At 36.2% G+C, this 20,463-nt stretch overlaps 1 long non-coding RNA gene across 3 annotated transcripts in view; it reads left to right on the top strand.

Moving 5' to 3' along the window:
* LOC127490927 (uncharacterized) overlaps positions 1 to 20,463 on the top strand; it is a 126,322-nt gene that overhangs the window by 63,029 nt on the left and 42,830 nt on the right. The window contains exons 2-3 of one of the 3 annotated variants that reach the window (XR_007919292.2): positions 4,335 to 4,406; positions 12,218 to 13,210. This is a non-coding gene — a long non-coding RNA (uncharacterized lncRNA). Of the gene's footprint in view, positions 1 to 4,334; positions 4,407 to 4,624; positions 7,260 to 12,217; positions 13,211 to 20,463 lie in introns of those variants that run through there. The other 2 variants (XR_007919294.2, XR_007919293.2) reach the window with 2 other exon arrangements.

The following is a 20,463-nucleotide window of genomic DNA, read 5'->3' as shown; positions in this document are numbered from 1 at the left end:
CATCCTGTTAAGTCCACCTTTCTTATGTATCAAATTGTGCAGAAAAAGTCAAATAGTTTAAGATTAAAGAGATTATAGCAATTTTTTGTAGGAAAGTAGTGTATGTGCAATTTATTTTAATCAACTAAATCAGTACTCAAAACACAAATATCATGTTTTCTCTGTGGTGTGATTGTTAAAATAAAGTACAAAAATGTTTAAGAATAAAAATAGTATCTTATGTTTTGATTAGTGTCTTAAGGCCTTGTCTATATCTGTGTCGAATGGTTGGCATTTCTACTTTTTATGTTGACCATTGTGGCTAGTGGTGCATCAAGCCTATGATTATAAAGTAAATTGAAATTATATTGTTGCAAAAATTAAAGAGAAAACAAAGGAAGGAAAGAGTGGGGATTGAGGGAGGGAAGTGAGGCTGGCGCTATGACTTAGAGGGTAGAGCCATAGCCTGAAGTGCAGGTTTCCCATGTGGGCGCCGGTTTGAGTCCTGGTTACTCCACCTCTAATCCAGCTCTCTGCTATGTCCTGGGAAAGCAGTGGAGAATGGCCCAAGTCCTTGGGCCCCTACACCCACGTGGGAGACCCAGAAGACACTCCTGGTTTCTGGCTTCGAATCGGCTCAGTTAGGGCCATTGTGACCAACTGAGAAGTGAACCAGCGGATGGAAGGCCTCTCTCCCTCTCTCTCTCTGCATCTTATTCTTTCTCTGTGTAACTCTGACTTACAAATAAATAAATATCTAAAAAAGAGAGAGAGAGAAGGAAGTAATATTATCTTCTTAGAATTTTATCTATGAAATACGTGAAATCTGTTCTCTTCATATTAATAAAAATTTCCAAAAGCAGGAATTTGTAATCTTACCCAATGCCTACTTTTATCAGAAACCCAAATCAGGTCTGCCAATTCATGTTTTATACTTTATGTTTTTTTTTTTAAATTAGACCACATAGTTATTTGTCTCTGCAATGTTACCTAATATTCAGTCTGCTCACTTTTTCTCAGTGTGTTTTTCATTTTTGCTTTAAAATATTTTCTTACAGTGGTTTGTTAAAATTGGAACCTAAGCAAATTCCATACATACTTTTAATGTCTCTTGAGTATCTTCTAATGACCATAACAGTTTTCCTTCAGTTTGATGACATTTACTTTTAAGAAAATGAGTTATTTGTGATTATCCTTGTAAGGTCTCTCCAGTACCTCTTAAATTACATAATGGGGCTATTAAATTGTACTTGAATTATGAGAAAAAGCTATGCTTTATGTAACTTCGAAATTATTTGATCTAAGCTAAGAATTTTACACATGATAGAAAGCTGTATCATAAAGTAAACTGGACTGGAGTTTAAAGAATCACTAAAAATTTGTCCTTACAATCAAAATGTGGATATACCTCTTATTGTCTCCACCGAGACACAGGGCATTAGTGTTTAGATGAAGCAATTTGCTACACAGTATGCTGTCCGTACAGTGTCAGTTTGCTCAGGAACCCTAACATAGATGTGTATGTGCAATCACACGGAACATGCACACACAAAACAAAATCCTAAACAACCGTAGAGTACATTTTTTTAATCTCACTGAAGCTAATAACTAATTGACTCTATCCATCTGGTAGAGAGTATTTAATTCTCCTTAATTTATTTTTTCCGTGGTCAGCACTTTTTTAATTTCAGTGCATGTAATAGCAAATGCTGCTATTGGCTGAATGAGAAACTAAGAATTAGATGTGGTCTGTAATACATAAGCCACTTTCTTTTATGCCAAAGGAAACTGAAAGCATTAATGTTTTGCACACAGTTGGTAAAGATCATTATTTAAATTCAGATTAAAGAAAAACAAGTCTGCTGTATATTGCAAACAATTCAGTTAAGAAGATACTGCAGCAAATATCTAACTACAATGTTGATGGGTGTTTTTCAGAAAGCAAAGACGTAGTTAATGTGATATCTTACGTTTTTCCAATAATAAATTAAATCAGTTTTGTCTGGAAACTAGCTTCCTAATTACTCAGACCCTAAATAATGCAAGCTATGTTCTCCTTTATTAGCTAATATCTTTCAGAGGTTGGAAAGATGGCTATAAATACCAATTAAAGATACAGTTTTCTGGCATACTGGACCAGTTTGTAATCTGTACAATGTGATGTGTCTTGTGAGAAAATCATTATCAGAATATTCTACCCTAATTTATAATAGCTTTTAATTTTTTCCTCTTCTTTGTATCACAAAAATACAAAGCTTTGATGGTGTTGTTATAACTCTTGTTTAATAACAAAAAATTCTAATTCCATAAAATTTCTTGATACCACATTAGCCTTGCATCAGATAAATAAGTACATTGGAAATTGTGGTTAATACAACTGAATGTGAATATAATGCATTGCATTTGAATAGAAAAAGAAGACAGTAAGTACAGCAGCAGCCTAAGTAATAGATAATCTTGTTACATAAAAATTCTATTCTGTTAATACATAAGCTCCATTAATGAGTATTTTTTGAAGGAAAATCTGTTTTATGTGTTGAGCTTCAAAAAATCTTGCTTTGCTAATACTGCTTTATTTATTGAGTATTTTTGTGTTATTCAATACTTGGGAAGATAATTTTCCCATTTGGTAGATAAGAGGAAATCACAATATTTCAATTATGATTCAAAGATCATAACAGTGATTTAGAAGACCGTACTTAATTCCATTATACATTTCCCAAAATAATTTTTATCCATGTAATTTTTAAAGAGTTAATCTGAATACAAATGAATATTACATGGCATGCTGAATAATGAGCTTCTAAATGTGCCCATTCTTTAATCCCCAGAACATGCACAGATCGCTTTATATTGCAAAAAAAAAAAATTGTAGATATGGTTAAGTTAAGGATCTTGACATGGGGAGCTTTTCCTGAATTATTCAAGTGGGCACAATATATTTATAATGATCCCTATAAGAAGGTACATCATTTGAGGAGATGAAGAGGTGATAATGTCAAAACCTGGACCCTTCAAAGACTTTGGGGCAACACAAAAAAGTCAGAGGAACCCCGAAAGATGGGTTACATTCAAGGGGATCTGACAGCATGTGGTTCAGGTTGTATCATGTTAGAATATTGCATCTAAAAACATCTGATTAAATTATAAGAGTGTTTGAGGTCAAAACTTAATACAGTAAACCATCTAAATCTCCTGACAAAACTCCAGAATCAAATAATGTATGCTCTGCCTCTGAAACAGGTGTTTAATGTTGAAGAGGTTGCAAGACTCTCCTGGGTGCTCTTTGATTTGTAAAAGAGATGAATTGAGCTGAAATTTTATAAACTCGTTGCTCTTTTTTTTTTAATACTGATAAACATTTTCTCCTTTACTTCCCAGTTCTATCTATTTTAATTTTATAATCATCTTGAGAGTATGATTTTATAGGAGAAACTTTACTTTTTCCAAGTTCAGCTTTTGTATCTCCAAAATAGAATAACAATAGTCCATAGTGCATAGAATGTTTGATAATTACATGCTAATATATGTAAAGTGTTTTTATTAATTAACTTTGTAAAGTTAAATACAATGAAGATTATTCTGTCAAAGGTGATGAGGGCTCTTTTGATGAGGGAAATATGAAGGAAAGAGTAAGAAGGTGAAGGGTGATGAAAAATCAACAGGAGAAGAAAGAGAATGAGAATGAGAACAAGTATAGAACATTGAGCCATTTCTTTCCACTTGAATTTGTGGTATTTTCTTTCATAAGACTGGAGATCTAAATTCTGGATGTAACAGTCATCTATGTTTATACGACAAGCTATATAAAGCAAGATGATTTAAAGCTTATGAGAATAGGCTTTGTAAATTGCAAAAAAAAAAAAATGCCACAGTTTAAATCTTCATTTCAATACTTATTAGCTTTATGACCTGGCATAAATTACTAAGTATTTGGAATTAAGTTATATTTGCAAAATGGAGGCTATTACTTTGTGAGTTGTTGGGATGATTGAACAAGATAAAGACGCAGCACAGAATTAGTGTGATACTTGAGATATGGTGTATGTTTAATTAATAGTGGTTATTGTATTTCTACATGGGATCTTCAAAAATCTAATGGAAAAAGTATATTATCAAAAACACTATGCATAAATTTCAAAAATTTTTTGCAGTAAAATAAACTTCTTAAAATTATTTTATTTTTTCTTAATTTAATTTTATTTATTTTTAAAAGTGAGGTGAGGGAAAGAGAGAGAGAAAACTCCCATCTGTTGGTTTATTCCCTATGTGTCTGCCAACAGCCAATGCTGGACCAGGCCCAAGCCATGAGCCAGGAAAACCAATGACTTGAACTGTCACTTATTGTCTTCCAGAGTGCACATTAGCAAGAGTGCAGGAATTGAAAGCTGAGATTGGACTTGAACTCTGGCAGTCTGATATGGGATGTGAGTATTCCAAGCTGCATAAAAATCACCATACCAAATGTTAACCCCTAAAATAAACAATCTTTTAATTCCATTTTTCTGTAAACTTTTGGAAGTCCCCATGGGTTGGTATTGTACTAGTCTTTTGAAACAAATTTTTAAATTTCATTAATTTTCATATACTTGAAAGTCAGAATGAGAGAGAGAATTGATTTTCCATTTGCTTGCTCAAACCCCAGATGCCTGCTGAACCTAAGAGCTCAGAACTCCATCCAAGTCTCCTCCGTGGTCAACAGAGGTCCATGACTTAAGCCATTATTTGTTGCTTCCCAGGATTCATTAGCAGGAAGGTGGATCAGAAGTGGAACATCCAGGATTCCAATGGGCCTGGTGCCCCAAGCAGTGGCTTAACGGGCTGCAGTATCCACCCTTATACATAAAATTTAGACATAAAGGCATAACCTTAAAAACTCTTTCATAAGTGAAATACACTGTCAGTATATCTTTGTGTGTGTGTATGATGTGTGTGTGTGTGTGTCTGTATGTCTGGTCAGAGAGGCTCAAATATTGCAGTATAAAGAATGGAAGTCTTTGCCACCAATAATACTTGAAGGAGAGCAGGAAGTTCAATTTGTGAATATGTTGGTAAACTTGTATCTAGAACATAAAACTCAACAAATTTGTCTGTATAATGAACTGACCCTCATACTGAACTCTTGTGCTTACTTCTACCAATTTATTTCTGATTTATGAGTATTTTAAAGTCATATCCTGGCCTTTTTTATACTTTCTAACATGAAAAGTATTGTTATGAGTAAATGAGCAGCATTTTTGTCAGTTCTGTTCAAACCACAGATGCTAGGTTTGATGAGAAAAAGGGGTGGGTGGAGAGAGTCAGGGAGAAAAATGTTTAGGGGTAAAAAAATTGCATGGACAAATGCTGAGCACAGTACATATTACTCCTTTACTGGTAGTTTGTTAATTGATCCATGAGAAGTTTACTGTTTCATGTCTGCTATGAGCATGATTGGTGAAACCACGTGACTGAGCAGGTGCACTTCTTTCAATAACCTGTTGCTCTGACTTTTAGTCTGAGCTATGAAGCGATTTCTCCTTATTCTTAAATGCGAATGTGCAATCACTCCTAGACAGAAAAGAAAATTTAGAGGGTGGTCAGAGAGGCTCAAACCTTGCAGCAAAATGAATGGAAGTCATTGCTACCAGGAATGCTTGAGAAACAGCAGGATTTACCAGTATTCTAATAAACTGATAACTAGAACAGAAAACTTCAGCAAATTTGTTGATATAACTAAGTAACCTTTGCACTGAACTATTGTGCTGATTCTACCAATTCATTTCTAATTTATAGGCATTTTAAAATTATATCCCGGGCCTCTTTTTTTATACTGTCTAACATGAAAAATATTGTTAAGATGAAATGAGTAACATTTTTCTCAGTTCTGTTCAAACCACAGATGCTAGGTTTGATTTTATTTCTAACAGTGAGATTGAAATTCTATTTTAATATGCAGAACGGCAGCCCTGGGAGTCATAAAATACGGAGTGTTTTCATTAGATGATGGCCCTGCACCTCTAGTTAACAGGAAAGCTGATTCATCAAACAGCAGCCATCAAGACAGCATTAACTAAGACCTGGAATGAAAACACGAGATTGGGGTGAAAATTACCTGTTTTGCATCATGTAATTGTAACTTTGGAGAAATTCCTAGTTTGTGGCATAAAACTGTTTCTAGGGATGCAGGAGTACTAGCTGTAAATTTGCTGCAGATGGTCTAGAGATTGAACATTTTCTACATTTCAAAGGTATCTTAAATTTTATATCAGCTGCCACTAATTTAACGGAATGAACATTCACCTCTATGCTCTTTTCTCCCCACCAGGAAAAGAAATAATCAGAACTAATTCTGCATTTAAATTGGCCTCTCAAATATTTACATACACAATATAAAACATTGGAATTCAGAGCCATTTTACTCTACTGAATTGACAGTTTAGATATTCTATCTGCCAGCCAAAATGTCCCCAATGACTTCAAGCAATGAATTTAGATAGTTTTTTTCTGATCATTTAATTGATCACAGATAAAGGGGTAGCTTTCTCTCTTCTAATGAAGTATAACACACTCTATTCAAAGCAAAATGTGTAACAAAAATAAAAATAAGAAAAAAATTACAATATAAATGTAGTCATCACAGTTTATAATAAAATACTAAATATGGAAGAAACTTCAAAGATCATTCATTTCAGTATTTTCAAGCTATTCCATGGAGTTGTTGTGGGGGCTGCTTTTGAAGGGGTGAGGAATAGACGAGGAGATGGACATACATGAGGCAACTTCTGACCTCCAGCTCTCCCCTTCAGTTTCAGTCAAGTCACTTTCATTTTACCCATTTAATCTGTTTGGAAAATTTTTGTAACTGTTAAAGAATATTTGAAAACTACATCCATCCTGGTCAAATTACCAATGAACTAAAACCTTGTGACCAAGTAGTAAAGCGAAGACTAGAACCCAGTTATGAGATTCCTAAAACAGTGTTTTGTTTTTTGTTTTAAAACATATTAAGACATTGGATCATTACAGTGGGCTTACTGTGTTCCAATGAGATGCAGAGCTTTTGCACACTAATGAGCTGATGTTAACTTTAAAAGTCAAGCCTGAAGAGCTATCTATATACAGGGTATCCATGAAACGTTTTCTGAGCATATTGCACTTTTTAAAATACTCTAAACTTATATGGGAAAAACAATATTAACTAAAATGGGAATCAAATTTCACACTGTGGATAGAATTCAAAATAACTTCTTAAATGTATGATTAGACAATGAAAATTATCCAATGTTATGAACTAAGTAAAAAAATCTGAGAGAAGCAAATATTAATGCTCAATTGTTAACTAGTCATTTAATTTGTATAATATTTACCAAAATGCTTTGAAAGTCAAGTAATGTGATTGGTGAATTTTGTTCTATTTGTGCATATTGACACATACACAGTTCAAATAATCAGTGAAATATATATATATAAATATATATATATATATATATATATATAGTGGTTTTTCCTATCTGTTCTTACCACAGATATCAGCAATGTATGAGAAAAACCTGTTTTTTTCCTTATATATTCTTACTGCAGAAATTAGTGACTTCAGAATAAAATTTTTGAGAACTCACAAACAGCTATTTTTGTATACCAAAGTAACTCTATACCAAAATCAACTCTACATCAAGCAAAACTATAAATCACAAAAACTAAAAAAGGAAACAAAGAACTTATTTGAAAAAGAAATATTAACTCTAGCAATTTCAAACTATTCCACTCTTAATATCCAAAGGGGATAAGTTCTCAAATGACAATATAAGCCAGAAACCACAAACCACAGATAGTACCAAACCCCTTATATATATATATATATATATAAAAATATATATATAAAAATTTATATATATAAAATTATATATATATTATATATATAAAATATATATATATAAATATATATTTATAAATTTATATATATAAATTATATATATATAAATAAATATATTTATATATATAATTTATATATATAAATTTTTATATACATGCATGCTTATATTAAAGTTTAATTTATACATTAGGGCCAATAGTGGATTAACAACTGTAATTATAAAGTATAATAATTATGACACGATATTGTAATGAAAGCTACGTGCTCTATCTTTTCTCATTCTGTCTCAAAATGTTTGTTGTTCTATTCTCACTTTTATTTTTTGTGATGAGATTCCTGTGTGATGAAGTGAAGTGTGAATGATGCAAGCTTTGTGACATAGCATTAGGTGACTACACAAAGGTTACTTGAATACCAGCACTGAGATACCATGACAATCTGTTTGATAATTGAGACAAATATCATATGTTATCCCTGATCGGCGACAACTAACTGAGCACCAGAGGAAACCTGTTGAATTGAAATGGACACTATGAGAAACAGTGACTTGATCAGCTCTTGTCCTGACTGTTGATGTACAGTGTAATACTTTATACATTTTAGTATTTTCTGTTTGTTTTGTTCTAGTACTATTGGTTGAACTCTGTGATTAACACACAATTATTCTTAGGTGCTTAAATTTTAACTGGAAAATGATCCCTGATAATATAAGAGTGGGAATAAGAGAGGGAGGAGATGTACATTTTGGGAATGCTCAATAGGACTTGCCCCAAATGGTGGAGTTAGAATCGTGCCAGGGGATCCCAATACAATCCCTTCAAGGTGGCATGTACCAATCCCATCTCACTAGTCCAAGTGATCAATTTCAGTTCACAACTGATCACACTGATAGGTCTAAGAGTCAAAGGGATCACACAAACAAGTCTAGTGTCTGCTAATACTAGCTGATAGAATCAAAAAGTGAGAGAACGATCCATCATGGGAAGCGGGATACACAGTAGACTCATAGAATGGCAGATGTCCTAAATAGCACTCTGGCCTCAGAATCAGCCCTTAAGGCATTCAGATATGGCTGAAGGCCCATGAGAGTATTTTAGGCATGCAAAGCCAAGACACCCTGAAAAAAAAAAAAAAAAAAGGAAGACCTAAATGGAAGATCTCTGCGAGTGAGATCCCAGTGGAAAGAATGGGGCCATCAAAGAAGGAGGAACCTTTCTCTGAAGGGAGGAGAGAACTTCACTTTGACTATGACCCTGTCTGAATAAGATAGAAGTCGGCAAAACCATAAGGCTTCCATAGCCTTGGCAACTCATGACTAGAGCCTAGGGAGATTACTGACAGCATAAACAAGAGTGTCAAATTGTTAAGTCAACAACAGGAGTCACTCTGTACCTACTTCTCATGTGGGATCTGTCCTTAGTGTGTTGTCCAATGTGAAGTAATGCTGTAACTAGTACTGAAACAGTATTTTACACTTTGTGTTTCTGTGTGGGTGCAAACTGATGAAATCTTTACTTAATATATATTGAATTGATCTTCTGTATATAAAGATAATTGAAAATGAATCTTGATGTGAATGGAATGGGAGAGGAAGCGAGAGATGGGAGGGGTGTGAGTGGGAGGGAAATTATGAGTGGGGGGAAGCCATTGTAATCCATTAACTGTACTTTGAAAATGTATATTTACTAAATAAAAAATTAAAAAAAAAGAAATTACTGACTTTCTTACAGACATAATTAAATCTGATCACATTTATATGAATTTATGTTTTCAGGCAGAAAAATTAGCCTTTATTTATTGCATACAGTCTCATGTATTTCATGGAAATGAAAAGCTGTTTTAACCATGGTCATATTTGCAATTATTTTCTTAGGAGTTACAGATTTACAGAGTCCAACTTCAGCATTTCCCTGAAGCCCAAGTGATCATTGCATAATTGCTCCCATAGGATCAGCCAGCTTAGGAGAGTATCAGCCAAACAACATTATTTCAAGAGTGTTTGAAGTGAAGAAGCAAGGGCTCTTGTCCTCTATTTCTTGGTGAATTTGCTAACAGCATAGCTGCTGTAGCAGACAAACCTTAATTCACTCCTGCATAATAAACTGGTGATTTATAACAAATTATTTCTCCTCTATAATTCTGTTTCTATTCATATAAAATAAATATAATTCTAGTATCCAGTTCAAAGTGCTACCACGATAAGGCCAAAGTCCTTGGCATGTAGTTGTGTCACAATAAATGGAATTAGTAATATATTTCTCAAAGAGAAAGTCTATTAATTCAAAGAAAGAGTAAAGGATCCTGAGAACAGATCAGTTGTATTGGACTTGGGAAAATAAATTTAAAACAAATGGAATAATGTCTGATTTTATGTTTCCCAGTGAGTATGTTAAAGAGTAAAGAGTTGAGGCTGAGATAAAGATAGGCCTATCTAAGAAAACTTCACATAGTGAGATTATCTCATCAGAGGGTCATTTCAGAATTTCTCTAAAGATCTTATTCATTGGGGCCGGCACTGTGGCATAGTGTATTAAACCACCACCTTCAATTGTGGCATATCACATAGACGCTGGCTTGAGTCCTGGCTGCTCCATTTCTGATTCAGCTCCTTGCTAATGCACCTAGGAAAATAGTGAAAAACAGCCCAAGTCTTGCGCCCTTGCACATATGTATGGAATCTGGATGAAGCTCCTGGTTCCTGGCTTCAGCCTGGCCCAGCTCTGGCTGTTGCGGCCATTTAGGGAGCGAACCAGTGGATGCAAGATCACCCCCTCACTCTCTGTTACTCTGCCTTTCAAATAAAAAAAAATTTATTAATCTCTTAGGACCACTCCATAATTTGTGTATCCTTCCTAAATTTACTTTATTTTTTTAGTTCACTCTTATACATGGCTGGAGAAATAATTGAGGAGAGAACTAATACGTATTAAATCATTTCAATGTGGCTGGTACTTTACCATACCTCATTCAACCCCAATAAAGATTTGGCAAAGGAGGAATGTATGATTGTATGATTTCTTGCTACAGATGTCGGCCTGGGACTTACAGAAATTTTGTCCTTTTCAAGGTCACACAGCTACTACAAGATACGTTAAGTAGTTAAAATCAGGTCACAGTCACTCAGGGAATTACTTTTGTTTTATATCTTCCAAGGTCAATTGTATATCTGATCCTTCCTTACCACCACCTTACCACCATCATATCCTTACCATCATACTCAAGACTGAACATCTTGGACCTTGCCCATGCCTAATACACACTAGACAAAACATGTTTGCTCTTAGAAGAATGGGCATTCCTCAAACTCTCAACACCTTTGGAACCAAATGTACAAACTCTTAAAGATTGTTTTGTTGGGCGAATAGGGGAGTGGGAGAATATCAGACAGTTCGTCTGGAAAAGAGATAAGCCCAGTATTCCCTTATGCACCATCTCACAATACACTGTGGGAAATCTACACAATACTCTGACTCTTGTTTGCTGAATAAATGTACTATCTTCCAATCAACACTGAGAACTTACAATCCAGATATATTTTTACTTAGATTCTTCTTTAAAAGAAAAGTTTAGGGAATGGATTTTATTTGATTTAACTTATACTGAAGAAATTCTTGCTAGGAGAATTGCAACTAAACTCCAGATTCAAAACAATTTGAAATTGAACAACATGTGGTAAAACAGCATACTTACCAAAGGAAATTAATTAAAGGATAAGTATCTGAAGACAGTAGTATTTTAAGATTAAATTTTAGGAAACTGAAAAAAAATGTTTGCAGTGTACACTTTCATATATGTTAGCTTTCTTTTTAAAAATATTTATTTGAAATGCAGAGTTAGAGAGTTATAGGGGGAGAGAGATAAAGAGATAATTTTCCTCTGTTGGTTCACTCCCCAAGTGGTCAAAACAGCTGAGTCTGGGACAAGGTCAAATCAGGAGCCAGAAGTTTCTTCCAGGTCTCCCACATGGGTGCAGAGGCCCACAAACTTGGGCCATCCTTCACTGCTTTCCCAGGCTCACTTGCAGGGAGCTGAATCGGAAGTGGAGCAACAGGGACTTGAACCAATGCCCATGTGGGATGCCAGTGCTGCGGACAGTGGCTTCACACACCATGCCACAATGCGGTCCCTGATATGAGCCCTCTTAAAAGGATATAAAAGAAAAATATTGGTTGCTAACTTCTTCCTTCTCCAGTAGCTCCCCTCTCCAGTAGCAAAATGAGTGTTCCAAGATGTTGGTATACCAATACACTGATTCTTACCAGGGAGAAAAATATCTGTTGTCATACTAGCTTCTACATAGAGAAGCTGGTTATGACAAAGAGAAAGTTATCAGTAGTTTTCCCCTCATCTGACTTCTTTCCCGTGCTGTATCCTGTCCCACAGATGATTATCATTTGCTGAGATGCTTGCACAAGGTGACTTCACTACAAGCCAGAGAGAGAAGAGTTCATTGCCCTCTGAATCAGCAACTCTGACAAAGACTGCATGCAGAATGGACAATAATTATATGTCTAAGCTTTACATGGAGTTATATTTGATTGCATATACCAAATACTGCTTTCTTTATCCTAATATCAAACACCATATCACATTCAAAAAGGACATTATTACTATTTGCAATCGTTCTTGTTCAGTGGAATTGCAGTTCTATTTCATGATTATAAAGATTTTGTCCCAATCTACTACTTACTTTTTGTTTTGATTTTTAAAAATTTACTTATTTATTTATTTAAGAGCACACACACACATATACACACACAAGTTCCCATCTGCTGTTTTATTCCCCAAATGCCCACACCACCTAGGACTAGAACAGAGCTGAATTCAGGAGCTAAGAATACAATCTAGGTCTCCCAAATTAACTACAGGAGCCCAATGACTTGAGCCAATATCACTGCCTCCCTGGTTCCTCATTCTCAGGAAGCTGGAGTCAGGAGACACAGATGTGAATTGAAGTCAGGTAATCTTATATGGGACATATTTGTCTTAACCTACAGGCTAAAACACATTCTCTTGTTTGTCCTTGAGCAAATTCTTTTACATCTCTATGGCTCAGTCTTTGTATATGTCACATATGTATAATAGCATTTTCTTTCTCATATATGGCTATGATGATTGATTATTGTACATAGAGCTATTATGGAATACTTAACATTAGGTAACTGTTCAATAATAAGAATCCACTGATTATTCCAAAATTATATGTCCAATCTCTAAGGAATTATCAATAAATTATTCTCATTCCAAATATTAGAAACTGGTAAGATTGATAAATAATATTGGAAAATGAGAGGTGACATATATAGAATATATTGTGACATGAGTATTAGAAAGAAGAAATAGTTGTACTTGCCCATTTTCAAAAATATTCTGTAATATTATTACTAGTGACGCACAAGTGAAATTAGACCTGGAGATAGATGATTTTTACATACATATCTTTATATTTGAATAGGATGTTAACTAATTCCTCCAAACCACTTCTGAGCACTCATTTTGTCTTAGAACATTTTTGTGGTTATAAAATATCCATCTGCTCCTAATCACTTCCTCAGCATTCTTGCCACATTTTCATATGAAATTTTCCCTCATTTACCATGTGCTGAGTATTTGGAGGGTGGCATTATGATGAGAAAGAATATACTAAAAGCAGTGGGGGAGCAGTATTTCTAGCATTGACTTTCTAGCATTTGAGGGAATTTGAAGAAGATGCTTGTCTTTCAAAAGGATCAAAGATTTCCTGTATAATGAATATTTTAAATGGTAGAGTCATAGAACAATTTCAATTGCTTTTTTGCTTTGTTTGTTGCCAGGTCTTTGGTTCTTCACGCTAGCCCAAATTATCCATGAGTCATACACATGCTTGTCTTGGATACCAGCAAGGATTTGAGGCCATTGATCATCAGAGACAGTAATATAATGGCTAAGAATTTCCAATTTTTGATCTAGACATTCCTGAACTGACTTTCAGCTTCTGCCAACTACATTCTTGTTGAGTGACCTTGGTAAAATTACTGTATTTTGCTACAGCTACTTTTTCCTCCTTGGAATAAATATTTTTTTGGCACATATACAAAATACATGAGAACTAATTGAGATGGGTTATTTAAAAATCTTAGAATATTAGCACAATGAAAGTGCTTAAAATATTAAATATTTTATTATTACTCAAAATCATCATATTTCAAGAATACGGATTCTTAACTTAGATTAATCCACTTTTAAATTCTTGCATTTGTTACCCAGACTTTGATTGCTTCCTCGAACACCAATATTACTTCTCTTCACATACTTATTTCCTGGTAACTGAGTACTCATCTATCTCTTACACACACATACACACACACACACACCACTTATGCAATCACATACACATTCAGTCTATCTGCTTCACAAGCTGGGAATCTTCTCACATCGCATGTGATAATTCAGTGTTCAAATATCAAGCATCCCGTAATCAACTTTGCATATTAATTCACTGAAGACTACTGAGGTAATTTAAAAATATATGTCTGTCTGTCTGTCTGTCTATCTATTCCTCTATCAATCATCTATCTATCCATCCATCAATCTCTCTATTAGTGAGACACAATAACCTATCCTGATCATTAAAGAATAGCAAAAGACAAACAGAGAAACTCCACAACGAAACGAGAAACAAAACAAAATGTCTCCATTGATAAGACAAGGAAAATGTAGATACATAATCCTTATCCACACATCTATATCCAATCTCCATTTTGCTTAAATGGTCAGGATCACTGAGAATAGTTAGAAAAGAGACTTTCATCAAGCATGGGAATTCAAGATATGAATATTCTTTTGAAATATGAAATGCAGTTTGAGCACACATATCCGTGAATAAAATCTTAAACATCTTTTCAATTTTAACACATCCAATTCGTCAGTTCACAGATTATAGGCTATACTTTCTATGAACTTTTAAAAAGAAAAAGTCCATTAGAACCAACAATTTCTTTATCCTGATTTCCAAGGTATTGTTTCCTTGGCATTGCAGATTTAAGGGAAAAATTGCTGAATGAAGGGTCAGGGATTTAGCTTTCATTCCCATCCCTAGTCCCCAAGTTGCCACTTGTTTTGTTTCTATCACTTAGGCTTGTGGATCACAGTATCATCTTCTGTATAACAGAGTTGGGTAAATTATTTCTTAAGAATTTCCAACTTGTCTATCCTGTGAGCAATGATGCTTAGACTAAGAAATACTCAAATCTTTGAATCTTACATAGAACCATTTGTATGAATAAGCCACAGCTAATGTCTTGATTGATATAACTAGATAGAATCTGATTTGGCAAATCTAAATGGCAATTATGTTACTCTTGCTTTCCTTTTATGTTTTTGAATAAAACAATGTGGCACAATGGACCCCAATTCCTTTGTGACTATGGGATAAATTTTGCTCAAAAATAGTCTTTAAAAATTTTTTATTTATTTATTTGAAAGGCAGAGCAACAGAGAGAGAGGGAGAGACAGAGAGAAAAATACCTTCCATCCACTGGTTCACTTCCCAAATGGCTACAATGACTTAGATTGGGCCAAGCTAAGCCAGGAGCTAGGAACTCCATCTGGATCACCCTTATGAGTCGCAGAGGCCCGAGTACTTGAATCATATTAATGGGGAGCTGGATTGGAAATGGAGCAAGCAGAACTTAGACTCTCCAATATGGGATGATGGCATTGAGGGGGTGGATTACCCTGTTGAGCCGCAATGCTGGCATCGGATCTTTTCATGTGTGGTCAGAATTTTTTTAATATTTATTTTGTTTATTTTAAAGACAGAGTTACAGAAAGAAGTAGAACCAGGGAGAGATCGGTCTTCCATTTGCTGGTTCACTCCCCAAATGACTGCAATGGCCAGAGCTGAACTAATCCAAAGCCAGGAGCTGGGAGCCTCTTCCAGATCTCCCATATGCATGCAGGGGCCCAAGGACTTGGGTCATCTTCTACTGCTTTCCCAGGCCATAGCAGAGAGCTGGATTGGAAGAGGAGCAGCTGGGTCTCAAACCGGTGCCCACATGGGATGCCTGTGCCACAGGCTAGGGCTTTAACCTGCTGGGCCACAGCACCAGCCCCCAGAATTTAGCAACAAAAAAAGTTTTTTAATATTCCTGCAATCCATTTCATGTTTCTTTCATTAAACCAAAGAACAAGGGAATTGAAAAAAACTCATCAGAAATTTAATAATGGTAGTTTTACACAGAGATATTGTAATTCACATTATGATTATTGATTTTTCATTACTGCTTAACATTTTATTACATTATTACAGTAAACTTTTTAAAAAGATTTATTTATTTGAAGGTATAGTTACAGACAGGCAGAGGCAGAGAGAGAAAAAGGGAGAGAGAGAGAAAGGTCTCCCATCTGCTAGTTCACTCCCCAAGATGGTTGCAATGGTTGGAGCTGTGCCAATCCAAAGTAGGATCCAGGAGCTTCTTCCAGGTCCCCCAAGCAGGTGTAGGGGCCTAAGGACTTGGGCCATCTTCCACTGCTTTCACAGGCCATAGCAGAGAGCTGGATCAGAAGTGGAGCCGCTGGGACTAGAACCGGCGCTCACATGGGATGATGGCACTGCGGGTGACGGCTTTACCTGGTACACCACAGCGCTGGCCCTGACAGTAAACTTTTGATAAAATATCAAAAATGAGTAAATAACATAAGAATTCCTATGTATTAAATAATCCTACAGCTACTATACACTGAATATCTATTTTTGAGAATATCTGGAATAGTTTTCAAGTGATCCAAAGCTCTCTTGTGTACAGATAAAAGGGAATGCTATTTTAAAAGAACAATGCTTTTTTTCTTCTTTATAAGAGAGCAAATGTAAAGAACTACAAACAAACCCAAGCCAATATAATCCTTTTCTGGGGTTGGTTGAAGGCTGAAGCACTGGATACAATAGTGATTCTGATATTGCAAAGATTAGAGCGAGGCAACAACTTCAAATGATTTAGATTGAACAGAAGGATAGACAGGTGCCTGGATCTACACCACTCAAAACTTATAAACCACCAGTAAAAATACACTTCTTATTAATTGGAAGTAAATAACTCACAGTAAAGTTGCTGCCTAAAGGAAAAATATCCACCCAAGGGTGAAAGAGGGATCAGGGAGAGAGGGAATCAAAATAGGAAGAAGAAATTACAATTCACTATTACTGCTCAAACCATGTAGGAGTTGGACGGAGCAGAAGCAGCAGCTAAATCAAACACTTAACTGGAAAGGAGAAACAGAAAGCAAACAAAAAAGAATCCAATTACTTTATGTTTGTTTTTGTAAATGGTTTTTCTGTAAGAGGAACAAAAACTATTTTGACGTGTTTTCCTCTGTACTGTACTGCTGAGAGCAGCCAGCACCTTATGAGTAAGTCCGAGCAAATGCTGATACTTCTGCTAATGCTAATTAACCTCCTGCTACAAATATCAACAAAACCACATCTGAGCTCTGTCTGCACATCCTTCCACCCTCCCCCCTTACAATCGGAATAGCTGTAGTCGCCATTGGTTGCTACTTATCGGGCAGAGTCACATCGGCAGTTGAAAAACAAGATGACAGCCAGGGTCACAGTGTCTGTTATTTTCCAGACAGAAAAGGAAAAAAGCTTAAAATGGGTTTCAAGAAGTCAAAATATAATTTCTATAAGAAAAGACGGAGTGGGGATTCATGACTGAAGTGGGAGGCTTGAGTGTGGGGATATTTGGACCGGCTTAGAATCTTATCTAGAATCAGAAACATGAGGGGCACTGAGAAATGCATGCAGTTAGGGTATCTCAAATGTTATGCAAACTTCAGAACTGTGGTAAGGGAGCTCCCAATGTCCACTGTCTTTGCACAAATACTCCTTCATTCTTTGTTCAGTTCAGCTAAACCTGATTTTTACAGGTCAATGATGGAAGGGGTTTTCATTCCTTGTTCTTCTTCACTATCCTCCAAGGTTAAAACGAAATTAACATTTGCAGTAGTGGAAATCATCCTGACATTTCAACTTTAGTGCCTGACCTGGGTTTACTCTCAAATATGCTTCCACTACTAAGCTCCTTCTATTCTCTTTAAAAAAATTTTTTTGGCTCTCTTTGGGACACAGAGATTTCGGTCCAAGAATTTAGGAGCCATTCAGTGAACCATGGAACAAGATTCCCACTGCGGAAAGTACTTTGCAACTCTGCATATTAATTTATATTTACTTGCCCCAGACATTCACAAATATTTTTCATCACCACCCTGCCGGTGATATCCTTTAAGTTGTTTAAGATCAATCTGTAGGATTTGAAGTCCACTTCCAAAATTACTGTATTACATACAACATTTGTTCTCTAGCAAATCCTATATTATAGTGAGGGTAATGATAACTGAAGATTATCGTTTTGGGACTATATTGCTTAAAACACATAATATTGGGGTGGGCATATGTCCCAGTGGTTAAGATGCTGTTTGGGACACTCATATCCCGTTTGTATGCCTGGATTTTGGTTCTGACTCTGCTTCTGATACCAGCCTCCTGCTAGTGTTTACCCTGAGAAGCAGTAAGTGATGGATCAAGTAGTGGGTTCCATGTCACCCATGTGAGAGACTTTGAATTGAGTTCTGAGCTCCTGGGTTTGGCCTGGCTCCGCTCTGGCCATTGCAGGCATTTGAGGAGTGAACCAGTGGATGGAAGATCTCTGTGTGTTTCTATCTCTCCCTTTCTGCTCTCTGCTTTTCAAAAAATTTAAAATATAAAAAATAAAAATCAAGCACATAATACACACGACACAACCCCCATGTACATCTCCCTTTTGCTCTTAGGTAGATAGTCCCTGATAGTTGATATGATAGAAGTATAGCTATATTAACAGCACTGGCACATACCAACTCTGAAACTGTGGAAATTCCTGAGCCTTTTTCATTATTTGGAAAAGGGGGATAATTGTGTCCATGCTACCTGACATGTGAGGTGAGTAAGAGAATTCAATAGGAGGAATTTTACCAAATGACTTATAAATTCCCAAGATCTGAAAAGACATTTAGGTTAGCTATTACTTTTTTTTATTTTATTTTTATTTATTTATTTTTTTGACAGGCAGAGTGGACAGTGAGAGAGAGAGAGAGACAGAGAGAAAGGTCTTCCTTTTGCCCGTTGGTTCACCTCCAATGGCCACTGCGGCCAGCGCGCTGCGGCCGGTGCACTGTGCTGATCCGAAGCCAGGAGCCAGGTGCTTCTCCTGGTCTCCCATGGGGTGCAGGGCCCAAGCACTTGGGCCATCCTCCACTGCACTCCCGGGCCACAGCAGAGAGCTGGACTGGAAGAGGGGCAACCAGGACAGAATCCGGCGCCCTGACCGTGACTAGAATCCGGTGTGCCGGCGCCACTAGGCGGAGGATTAGCCTGTTGAGCCGCGGCGCCGGCCTAGCTATTACTTTTAATACAAAGATGCCAAAGCATATCAAAGAGTCAGCCTAGAGTAGATTGAGCTCTTTTCAAATATATGTAGGAAAAAAATAGAAACTTCTTTCTGTTAGTGTTTGTCAAAACTTTTCCCACTCTTAAAGAACAATCTTTGATAATCTCTTCTGAAAAGTTTTCTGTTTCTTTCTAGTGTACACATGGTCTTCCTCCAGTGAATTCCCATGATGCTCTCTGCTTTATTAATGTCTCTTATATTTGTGAGTTTCTCTAACTTACTTAGGTAGACTTTAAACTTCTTGAGGGCAGATAATTTCTTTTCTACATCTTTATATTTCATTAACTCTAGACCCACGTTAGGCCTGTGGAAACACTCACTGAATTTTTTTTTTTTTTTTTTTTTTGTCTAAATTGCACTGATGGGGGCCAGCGCTGGGGCACTGTAAGTTAATCCACTGCCTGAGGCACAGGCACCCGGTATGGTCGCTGGTTTTAGTCCTGGCTGCTCCTCTTCCGATTCAGCTCTCTGCTGTGGCCTGGGAAAGCAGTAGAAGACGGCCCAACTACTTAGGCCTCTGAACCTGCATGTGAGACCCGGAAGAACCTGCTGGCCCCTGGCTTTGGATCAGCTCAGCTCTGGCCCTTGCAGTCATTTGGGGAGTAAACCAGTGAATGGAAGACCTTTCTCTCTGTTTCTCCTCTCACTGTCTGTAAATCTATCTCTCAAATAAATAAATAAAATCTTTAATAAAATAAAATAAATTGCATTGAATCAAAGAAAGTCTGGTAAAAGAATATGATTAGATAGCAAACACCATTAAAAATTTACTAATGAGAACAATAGGACAGTGAGCCCAGTAAACAGTAATTTGGTAGTTTAAAAGCCAAATGAGGGCCTTGCATTGTGTCCAGCCAGTAATGATGCCATCTGCAACGCCGGCATTCTGTATGGGCTCTGGTTTGTGTCCTGAATGCTCCACTTCCAATACAGGTCTCTGATAATGGCCTGGGAAAAGCAGCAAAAGACAGTCAAGGTGTTTGAGCCCCTGCTATCCACGTGGGAGACCTGGATGAAAGTCCTGGCTTGTGGCTTTGACCTGGCCCATTTCTAGCCATTATCACAATTTGGGGAGTCAACCAGAGGATAGATCTGTGTGTGTGTGTGTGTATGTGTGTGTGTGTGTGTATTTCTTCCTCTCTCTGTAACTCTAATTTTCAGAAA

The sequence above is a fragment of the Oryctolagus cuniculus genome, chromosome 1, assembly GCF_964237555.1.
Source record: "Oryctolagus cuniculus chromosome 1, mOryCun1.1, whole genome shotgun sequence".
NCBI lineage: Eukaryota > Metazoa > Chordata > Mammalia > Lagomorpha > Leporidae > Oryctolagus > Oryctolagus cuniculus.
This window is presented reverse-complemented; position numbering and strand designations above follow the sequence as displayed.